This window comes from Leptodactylus fuscus, chromosome 11 (assembly GCF_031893055.1).
Source record: "Leptodactylus fuscus isolate aLepFus1 chromosome 11, aLepFus1.hap2, whole genome shotgun sequence".
NCBI lineage: Eukaryota > Metazoa > Chordata > Amphibia > Anura > Leptodactylidae > Leptodactylus > Leptodactylus fuscus.
In genome coordinates, this window is record NC_134275.1 from 80,168,927 (window position 1) to 80,179,143 (window position 10,217).

Consider the following 10,217-nt stretch of genomic DNA (forward strand, 5'->3'; position numbering starts at 1 on the left):
AAGTAACTAAATACTGCCAAACAACAGCCCAAAGGGCAAGTTCTCCAAACACGAGGAGTGAAAGATGGTCGGAAAAATGGCGGGGACGAGGAAAAAGTGCAACAAGTCTGAGTCCTCATTCACTGGCCATTGACCTTCTCCCTCATGAGCTGCAGCATCATCTCCGAGTAATGCTCCAGTAGCCGCAGGGTTGGGTTGCCCGGATTCCTCTCGTGGCCCGACAAATCTCTTGCAGAAGATTCTTTCTGGCCGACTTTCACCAAGTCTATTTCACGATGAATGTGATCGAAGGCGTCGAAGAATAAGGACGTGAGATGAGACTTCTCTTCGTGGGGACCGCTGTAGTCTTCAATCTGTAAGGGATAAAATCACAACCAAAGAAAGGGCTTCAGAGAAGAGGCCATGAGACAGGACTGTGCAAAAGTTTTAGACAGGCGTGGAATGCATGCAGCACAGCAAGAATAATTTCAGAAATAAAAGGGTTAATAGTTTATTTTGTCCATTACCTAAATAAAGTGAAATGTAAATCCCATTAATATTTGGTGTGACCTTTGCCCTCTGCCCCCAATCAATTCTTCTCGGTACTTGCAGATGATTTTTGGCAGGTTGTATCCGCTGCCATCTTGGAGAACTAAGCCCAGATCTTCTGTGGATGTTGCTCGCTCCAATCCGTCTGTCTCTTCATGTCATCCCAGAGAGACTGGATGATGATGAGATCAGGGCTGTATCTGTGGGGGCCGGATCATCACTTCCAGGACTCCTCCCCCAAAGGGCAAAGGTCACACCAAATATTGGAAATCCAAAGAGACTGCCAAGAACCTAGCGTATAAGGATTGATAAATTCCCCTCACTGTATCTGAAGATACTTTACAGTGTCCACTTACCTCTCTGTAGATTTGCAGCGTCTTTTGGAAGGTGCGGTGAAGTTCTTCTACCGCCTGCTCACACCGGCTCACCAGGACGGTCACATCTGATCAGGGGCAGATTACAGATTAGAAGAGGGATTCACCCCCAAAAGACCAGATAACACTTTGTATAAACCCACCATACTGCACTAAACTAGATGGAAGCTATTGCCATGATACACTGGAGTGTTAAATATACGGATTTCTTACTTTAATTATAATACTGGAGTGGGGAGGGGAGGCGCCTGCTGCAGCACATTGTCTTACAGCCAGACAAGACAGTATAGATAAGGAGAATGGGAGCAAGGCTGAGCGCCAGGGACACCGGGTCCGAATAGCCAAATGACATCCATCACTGATCAGCGCAGTCACCCTGATCATTTTGGTTCTTTGTTTATCCAGACCTATTCAGCCATTCTAAAGATATAAGCCCTGTTCGTGTTAATGCAGATTAGGGTCTAACTAACCAATGGGGCGGTAACACTGATTTCTCTCGGAGCAGGTTCTTTGGGCTGTAAGTCATAGTAGACATAGTGTCACTAACAGGGCTTATATCTTTGGAATAGCTGAACAGATTTGGATAGACAAAATACCAAAATTCTCAGAGTGACAGCGCCAATCACATGATGGGTGTCATTCGGCTCTTCAGATCTGGTTGACAGTTCTTGTCTAATTATGTACTTAAGGCAAGATAAAATAATCCAGAATCAGAAAAAATAAAAATAAAATTGAAAAAAAAAAAAAAAAAAAAAAAAATAAAATGGGGAAAAAAAAAATTCTCTCTGGGGTGCTGAGATTTAAGGTACTGCTTGTCAGGCGCCTCACGCTGTAGTATTGGAGTGCCTGTTCCTTTGCTCGCTGGTGACATGGACCCATATCTCAGCCCGGATATCAGAAGCCAACTGCTGCCTGAATATTTCGGGGGTTTTTTTTGGGTGGAGTCAAACTTTACACCGTAGATTGACATTGACTTACCTGGGTCTCCAGGACTGCGGCATGAAGGCGACAAGCTGTTTCTTGAATTTTGAGGTTCTTCCATGACTTGGTGGCTTGTACAGAGACTGAGGCCTACATGGTTTGGGAAGTCGGCTATAGACGCCCTTCTGGGCAAGTCCTGAACTTCTGGTGACCTACAGCTCGATGAAGAGGTTCTCCATTTTTCGATGGCAGGTCCATTCTTCGGGCCATCTCCATTTTTGGGCTTCACACTGTTGAGTTCCTCTTTTCTAGATGTTTTTGAGAGGTTATTGACCGACTTTGCCTTCTTCTTCAGGCGAGGAATAACTCCACATGTGGAAGGCGGTGGCATTAGGAGTTTATCAGATAGCGGGTTGGAGACGACTGAAGGTTTTCCTCTCTCTTGGTGCAAGAAGAAGGAGGAGGACGAGGGGATCTGCTCACAAGATGTGGAGACCACGAGAGGTTTGTAGGAGTTGTCCTCACCAGCAAGCAACTTGTTTTGCTCTAGAGATGACAAGTCTATGGTGGACAGGGGCCGGGGCAGATGAGACAGCCTTTTGTGCTCTTCTGCCTGGGGGCCGCCGTTAAGGTTCTCCCCCATGGAAACACTGCGGAATATTTTTGCCTTGAAACTAGCGGTGGCTTCCATGTAGGATCTCCCTTTGTTGGATTTGTTCTTATTTGGCCAACACCCAGGAAAGGAGGCCCGTGAGGATGACGAGGATGAGGATTTCTCATTCTGCTGGAGTTTTTGCAGACTGGTTGAGGATTTTGAGATATCTGGACAAAAAAATAAAACAATTTATAGTAAAAACGGTAAATTCAAAGGGTCATTACCATCTTAAAGAAACACTAAGCCTAGAAATAGATACAAGGACGTGAAGGAGCCTCACAAATAGGTTTGTAGAAACCCTGTAGGACTGATCTCTACCTGACAATGCTCCACCTTTGGTGAGAAGTGGACAGTGTCAGGTGACTTAGCCAAGGAGGCGGGGCTTAATCTTTTTACGCTACAGCAGACAGGGCAGCTTACATCCACAGGAAGAGACGGAAGGAAGACAAGGATCTCCTGGGACACGCGGCAAAGATATCTCAAATGGATACAGGAGCCGAGTACAAGGAAGGGGGGGGGAGGCTCCTGCTGCAGCCAATTCTCTTACAGTAACTGCAGAAATCCTGCACAGAGCACAAGATCTCCTCCTTAAGTTATTTACTAAGCGCCCCCTAGTGGGGATCACGACACAACTCTATAACATCACTTACCAGCAGATTTTCTCCTCTCCATTCTCTCTGGTGCTTTTTCTACCAGTCTCTTCCATAAAAATAGAAATTTTATATACATTATGCAGTGTACTTTTTTTTTTTTTTATATAGCATATAAAACATTACTTCATGTTCCACATTTAAATGATATTTAATAAAAGCCACCCCAAAAAACATTCCTTTAATTCAGGGGTAGGAAACCTTCGGCTCTCCAGCTGCTGTGAAACTACAACTCCCAGCATGCTCCATTCACTTCCATGGGAGTTCCAAGAACAGCAGAGCAAGTATGCATGCTGGGAGTTGTAGTCTTGCAACAGCTGGAGAGCCGAAGGTTGGCGACCCCTTCTGAGATACCAAGCAGAGAAGGAGTAGGTAAACTGTGCCATCAATTCCAGTAGTGGATGCCATAACGGCACAGCGGTGTTATCTTCCATTGTAATCCTGGTTGTGATGTAAGCGAGGTGACTGATGCAAAGAAAAAGTCCTACAGAATTGCTATGTGTCAGTCTATTAGGCTTAGTGGCCAGAGTAGTTGTTACATGATTTAGTGCTATTGTATAATACAGACAGTGACATGGAAAGTTAAAATCTATATAAAAAAAAAAAAAAAAAAAACTTTTTTTTCTGATAAAGTTCTACGTGAGATTTTTGCTAGATTTCCATAGGCCCCCTAAGAATCTATAGTATCAGTCCAATGATCTGATCTTCAGACTTGTATTATTCCTGTTACCTCTGAAAGTCTCCGCTGCGATCGCTCAGGTTCCACTTTAGGTTCTGCACTGAATGCTGTCGCCATCTGCTGGCCGCCTGATAGAAAGCCACACACCGTCCTGTACGATAAAGGAAACACGACATTGGGTAATGCAGTAACCTGGAGCGGTTGCTGTGACCTGCAGGGTGACGTCAGTGACCTGTTAATCCTCAGGCTCCGGGATAAGAACTTAGACGAGAAGCTCAGGCGCAGGTTCAGCTCTTCATCATCCTCATCCGGCTTCAGATCTTTCAATGTGTTGTCAAATTTCTCTGCATAGATGAGACAGGAATAGGTTTACAGACAGACTGGACCCTCCAAACAGTCCTGGGACTCCTCTATTATTCCTCAGCCCACCATGAGTGTCCCAGCTATAATGTAGTCTGCATCAGTATGCCATAAAGCAAACCCTGAGCTGTGTGTGGTCACGTGGGCTGTAGTGGTCCATGTACAAGCATCTATAGAAGACTAAGGAAAGGCTCCATGTTCACTTCATACAAACACATATGTAGGGTGACTGAAACCACCTCAAAGGCAGTGGTCCCCTTTAAACAGGGTAGCCAGGACACCTCTCGAATAGTCTTCTCTCCCATGACACTATTATAATGGACCACGTGCCTACTGGTGTATGAACATGTCCCGATTCAGTGCATTGTGCTGACTGTGCATTACATGCCACTGATAGGTGTATATAATGAATAAAGGGTTATTCCAGTTGCTTTTTTATTGATATACTCTCAGGATCAGTCCCCAATAAGAGATGAGCGGCGGTCTAACAACTGGGACCCCCCACTGATCTGCAGCCTGTGATGTAATAACAGTCTCGGTCTATTCACTTCTATGGGATGAGACTGTAATTAGATCTTGCAGCCACTATGAATTAGATGCTGTGCAATAAAGACTCCGTCACACAGCTGATCAGCAGGGATCCCGGGTGTCAGACGTCCAGTGATCTCTTACCTACCCTTGTCTACATAATAGTGTGGCCACTCCATATAGAGGGGCGCCTGCCTGCTTTTGTCCTCCTGTGAGGCTCCAGGTCTATCCATGTGCCAATAGCTTTCTAGGCCAGACTTCACCCTGTAGTCACCTTCAGCCAGAGCATCGGCCAACGTGTCAAAGTGTTTCTTCACAAATCTCTCCTGTTCTGGCGTCTCTGGACGGAAGTTTTCCTCCGCATCATTGTCATCCAGCTCCGCTTCAGAGCAATTGTCTGGCGTCAATGAATCTTCATCTGCAATGAGAAATAGACATAAAGCTACATCTAGAAACAAAAAAAATAAAATAAAATTGACATTATTAGGTATGGCGGGGGTGGGGGTGGGGACATGCTCAGGAGTTATCCAGGACTAGGACTTATGCAAACAAATGGGGCTGCAGCAAGACCAAGTGACCAACGGAGGTGACGTAACTTCCTTCGAAGTGGAAATGGAGCTTAGTAGTATAGTCCTGGATAATGCCTTTAAGAAGCTGGACTCTTCTTAAAAGGAATTCTACTATTAAAATCAAATTTTTTTCTCGTTGACACGTAGGAATAGTCTTAAGAAAGTCCATTCTTCTCCTACCTTTAGATGTCTTCCCCGCACCGCCGTTCGGTAGAAATCCCGGTTTTCATCGGTATGCAATTTAGTTCTCCTGCAGCACTGGGGGCGGGGCCCAAGCGCTCAAACAGCACTGGAGGTGTCCCCAATGCTGCGAGAGAACTCTCCAGCTCCGCCTCCATCTTCTTCAGAAACGGACTCTTCACGCGTCTTCTTCCAGCGCTGGGGGTCAAACTTCTAGGCTTCAGGCAGAGCAGACTGCACATGCCCGGGCCACAAGAAAATGGCCGCTTACACAGTAAGTAAGCGGCCATTTTCTGGTGGCCTACGGGCATGCGCAGTCAGCTTTGCCCGAGGCCTACAAGTTTCACCGCCTGCATCAGAAGACGACGAGTGAAGAGGCCGTTCCGGAAGAAGATGGAGGCGGAGCTGGAGAGTTCTCTTGCAGTATTGGGCCCGCCCCCAGTGCTGTGAGAGAACTTATTTGCATACCGGGATTTATACCGAACAGCGGTGCGGAGAAGACACCTAAACGTAGAAGAATAGACTAAGGATGTTATATATATCGATATTTGATATATTCGATTTTAATGGTAGAATCTAGAGATGAGCGAGTAGTATTTGAAACTGTAGTTTCGAATACCTCACTCCATAGGAACGAATGGAAGCGGCTGGCGCACTGCCGGCGGCCAGCGCTTAACCCCTTCGCGATCGGCCGCTCCCATTCATTCCTATCTAGGATTCAAATACTATTCGCTCAACACTAGTAGAATCCCTTTAACATTTAAAGGGGTTATCCAGGACTAGGAATGAAGCAAACAAATGGGGCTGTGCAAAACCATGTGACAAACAGATGTCACTTCCCTCCAAGAGGAATTGGAGCTTCGTAGTATAGTCCTGGATAATCCCTTTAAGAAGCTGTACTCTAACCATCCCTGGTCACTGCTGCCCCTACTCTTCTCGGACCTCTGTTGCTCCCTACTTGGGGGTCAATAACCACCAGGACGCTGAGATTATCGGTCTGTCCTGGTGCTCATAGGGGGATAAAGGGGCTTTCTGCAATTATAATATTGATTTCTTCTTAAATAGATCCAACCCCTGACCGAGGGGCCACAGCGTTCCAGAAAGACACATCCTCTTCACGGATTATCGGGCACAATTCAATGCTTTTGGTAAAGGCTGTGGATGGTTACTGTAGCTCAGTCCTATCCGGCAGTGGAATGGGACGGAGATGCAATACCAAGCACAACCACTACCAAGCGTATGGCGCTGTATCCTACAGTAGTTACAGATGGATCCATACATACTGTGTACAGTTTGACAATAGAAGGCAAAAAGTCATTGAAGAAATCGTAAGACTATAAGATTTATGTGAGAGCATTATTACCTGGGTCAATAAATAAATTGAGAGATTTTGCCCCCCCCCCCCTAGAACTTTGGTTTTTTTTACAATTTAGATGGAATCTGATTAGATTGTGGTCACTATTACCAAGGATTTTGCCAACAGTGACATTTCCAACAAGTCCTGCATTATTAAAAACCAATCACGATCAATCCAGCAGAGCGTGCTGTACCATGACCTCAGTCAATATCAGTGTAGTTAAAATTACCCATCAAGACCTCTGTGCAGGCTTTTCCTACATATTTTGCGTATACAACTGATCTTCTAAATCCTCAGTTATGTTGGAGGTGTATAGATTATGCCAAAAACTATTTGATCAGTGACCCCATGCTTATGCAATTGCATGCTCATGGATTCCACATCGTCACATTTGCCTCTTTTACACTGACTTTTATATAGCTTATTCCTTCATTGTAGATCTTATTTTCAGATAGAAATTTTCTCACCCCTGTAGTCTGTTTGATGTCCAAAACTCTATCATAGTCTCTCTGGTAGAACATCTGCTCTGACTAATGTGCTCCTCTAAGCTTTGGGCAGCATAATAGCCATTCATCAGGCTTAAACCACCACCACCAGGGGTACTGGGAAAAGCAAGGTATCAGCAACTTAAGGGAAGAGCCATGGGACGTCACAGATGGTGAGAACTTCCAGCAAAAGACGACAAAGCAGCAGGACCAGGAGCACACTGGGAGGCAGTAATCTGGAACACCCAATACCACTAGGCCCCCTTCCAGATAAATGACAAGGGCAACACAAAAACAAACAAGTCACAAGGAAGTGTTAAGAGCGGACACATCTGTACACCACCCTTTAGACTGCGTTGCTCCATTTGTGATTGCTCGCCCCATCAGTATGTCTTTGTAGAATGGGAGGAAATCCACACAAACACAGGAGAACATACAAACTCCATGCAGATGCAGGAGTCCAGCGCTGCAAGACTGCAGTGCTAACCACCCAGCCAGTGTTTGCTTCTCTTATCCTGCTGCCCCCTGTTGGTGACCCCACGGAGGGCTGTGACATTCTCATCGGTGGACAATCGTAACGAATATCCGTTTCAATACAAAGACGCAATTTTTCAACCTGTGATTTATTATCACCAGCACAACACAGACAAGAATTACAACTATAAAAAATGTACACTTTTTTTACAAGCATATTTTTCCCCAAATTAAAGTTTTTATATATATGTTACATACACAAATAGCAGACAAAATTAAAGAGGAAGGAGCAAATTTTAAGAGCAAAGGGATCACCTGCCCCAAAGAATAAATATGGGGGAGGGGAGACAAACAAAAACAAAACCTGTAGCTCTGAGTTGACCATAAAGACAGACATTGATGGGCCAGAACCAGTAGCTAGCCAATTCTGCTCTACTGGCAAGTCTAAGGGACTGAAACCGACCTTCGGCATCCAATGGTAAGGCGATCACATGGCCAAAAAGTTATCCAAGATGTTGAGGCCTTCTATAGCCAATCCGAGCCCCAGCTACAACCATGGACCCCGCTTACTAGGATATACCGACCCCGTGGGTCACTTCAGGTTCAAGTCCAATAAAACATCTGATACAAATCGACTCAGAACCCGAAACAAAGTGCAAAGTAACTAAATACTGCCAAACAACAGCCCAAAGGGCAAGTTCTCCAAACACGAGGAGTGAAAGATGGTCGGAAAAATGGCGGAGACGAGGAAAAAGTGCAACAAGTCTGAGTCCTCATTCACTGGCCATTGACCTTCTCCCTCATGAGCTGCAGCATCATCTCCGAGTAATGCTCCAGTAGCCGCAGGGTTGGGTTGCCCGGATTCCTCTCGTGGCCCGACAAATCTCTTGCAGAAGATTCTTTCTGGCCGACTTTCACCAAGTCTATTTCACGATGAATGTGATCGAAGGCGTCGAAGAATAAGGACGTGAGATGAGACTTCTCTTCGTGGGGACCGCTGTAGTCTTCAATCTGTAAGGGATAAAATCACAACCAAAGAAAGGGCTTCAGAGAAGAGGCCATGAGACAGGACTGTGCAAAAGTTTTAGACAGGCGTGGAATGCATGCAGCACAGCAAGAATAATTTCAGAAATAAAAGGGTTAATAGTTTATTTTGTCCATTACCTAAATAAAGTGAAATGTAAATCCCATTAATATTTGGTGTGACCTTTGCCCTCTGCCCCCAATCAATTCTTCTCGGTACTTGCAGATGATTTTTGGCAGGTTGTATCCGCTGCCATCTTGGAGAACTAAGCCCAGATCTTCTGTGGATGTTGCTCGCTCCAATCCGTCTGTCTCTTCATGTCATCCCAGAGAGACTGGATGATGATGAGATCAGGGCTGTATCTGTGGGGGCCGGATCATCACTTCCAGGACTCCTCCCCCAAAGGGCAAAGGTCACACCAAATATTGGAAATCCAAAGAGACTGCCAAGAACCTAGCGTATAAGGATTGATAAATTCCCCTCACTGTATCTGAAGATACTTTACAGTGTCCACTTACCTCTCTGTAGATTTGCAGCGTCTTTTGGAAGGTGCGGTGAAGTTCTTCTACCGCCTGCTCACACCGGCTCACCAGGACGGTCACATCTGATCAGGGGCAGATTACAGATTAGAAGAGGGATTCACCCCCAAAAGACCAGATAACACTTTGTATAAACCCACCATACTGCACTAAACTAGATGGAAGCTATTGCCATGATACACTGGAGTGTTAAATATACGGATTTCTTACTTTAATTATAATACTGGAGTGGGGAGGGGAGGCGCCTGCTGCAGCACATTGTCTTACAGCCAGACAAGACAGTATAGATAAGGAGAATGGGAGCAAGGCTGAGCGCCAGGGACACCGGGTCCGAATAGCCAAATGACATCCATCACTGATCAGCGCAGTCACCCTGATCATTTTGGTTCTTTGTTTATCCAGACCTATTCAGCCATTCTAAAGATATAAGCCCTGTTCGTGTTAATGCAGATTAGGGTCTAACTAACCAATGGGGCGGTAACACTGATTTCTCTCGGAGCAGGTTCTTTGGGCTGTAAGTCATAGTAGACATAGTGTCACTAACAGGGCTTATATCTTTGGAATAGCTGAACAGATTTGGATAGACAAAATACCAAAATTCTCAGAGTGACAGCGCCAATCACATGATGGGTGTCATTCGGCTCTTCAGATCTGGTTGACAGTTCTTGTCTAATTATGTACTTAAGGCAAGATAAAATAATCCAGAATCAGAAAAAATAAAAATAAAATTGAAAAAATAAAAAAAAAATAAAAAAAATAAAATGGGGAAAAAAAAAATTCTCTCTGGGGTGCTGAGATTTAAGGTACTGCTTGTCAGGCGCCTCACGCTGTAGTATTGGAGTGCCTGTTCCTTTGCTCGCTGGTGACATGGACCCATATCTCAGCCCGGATATC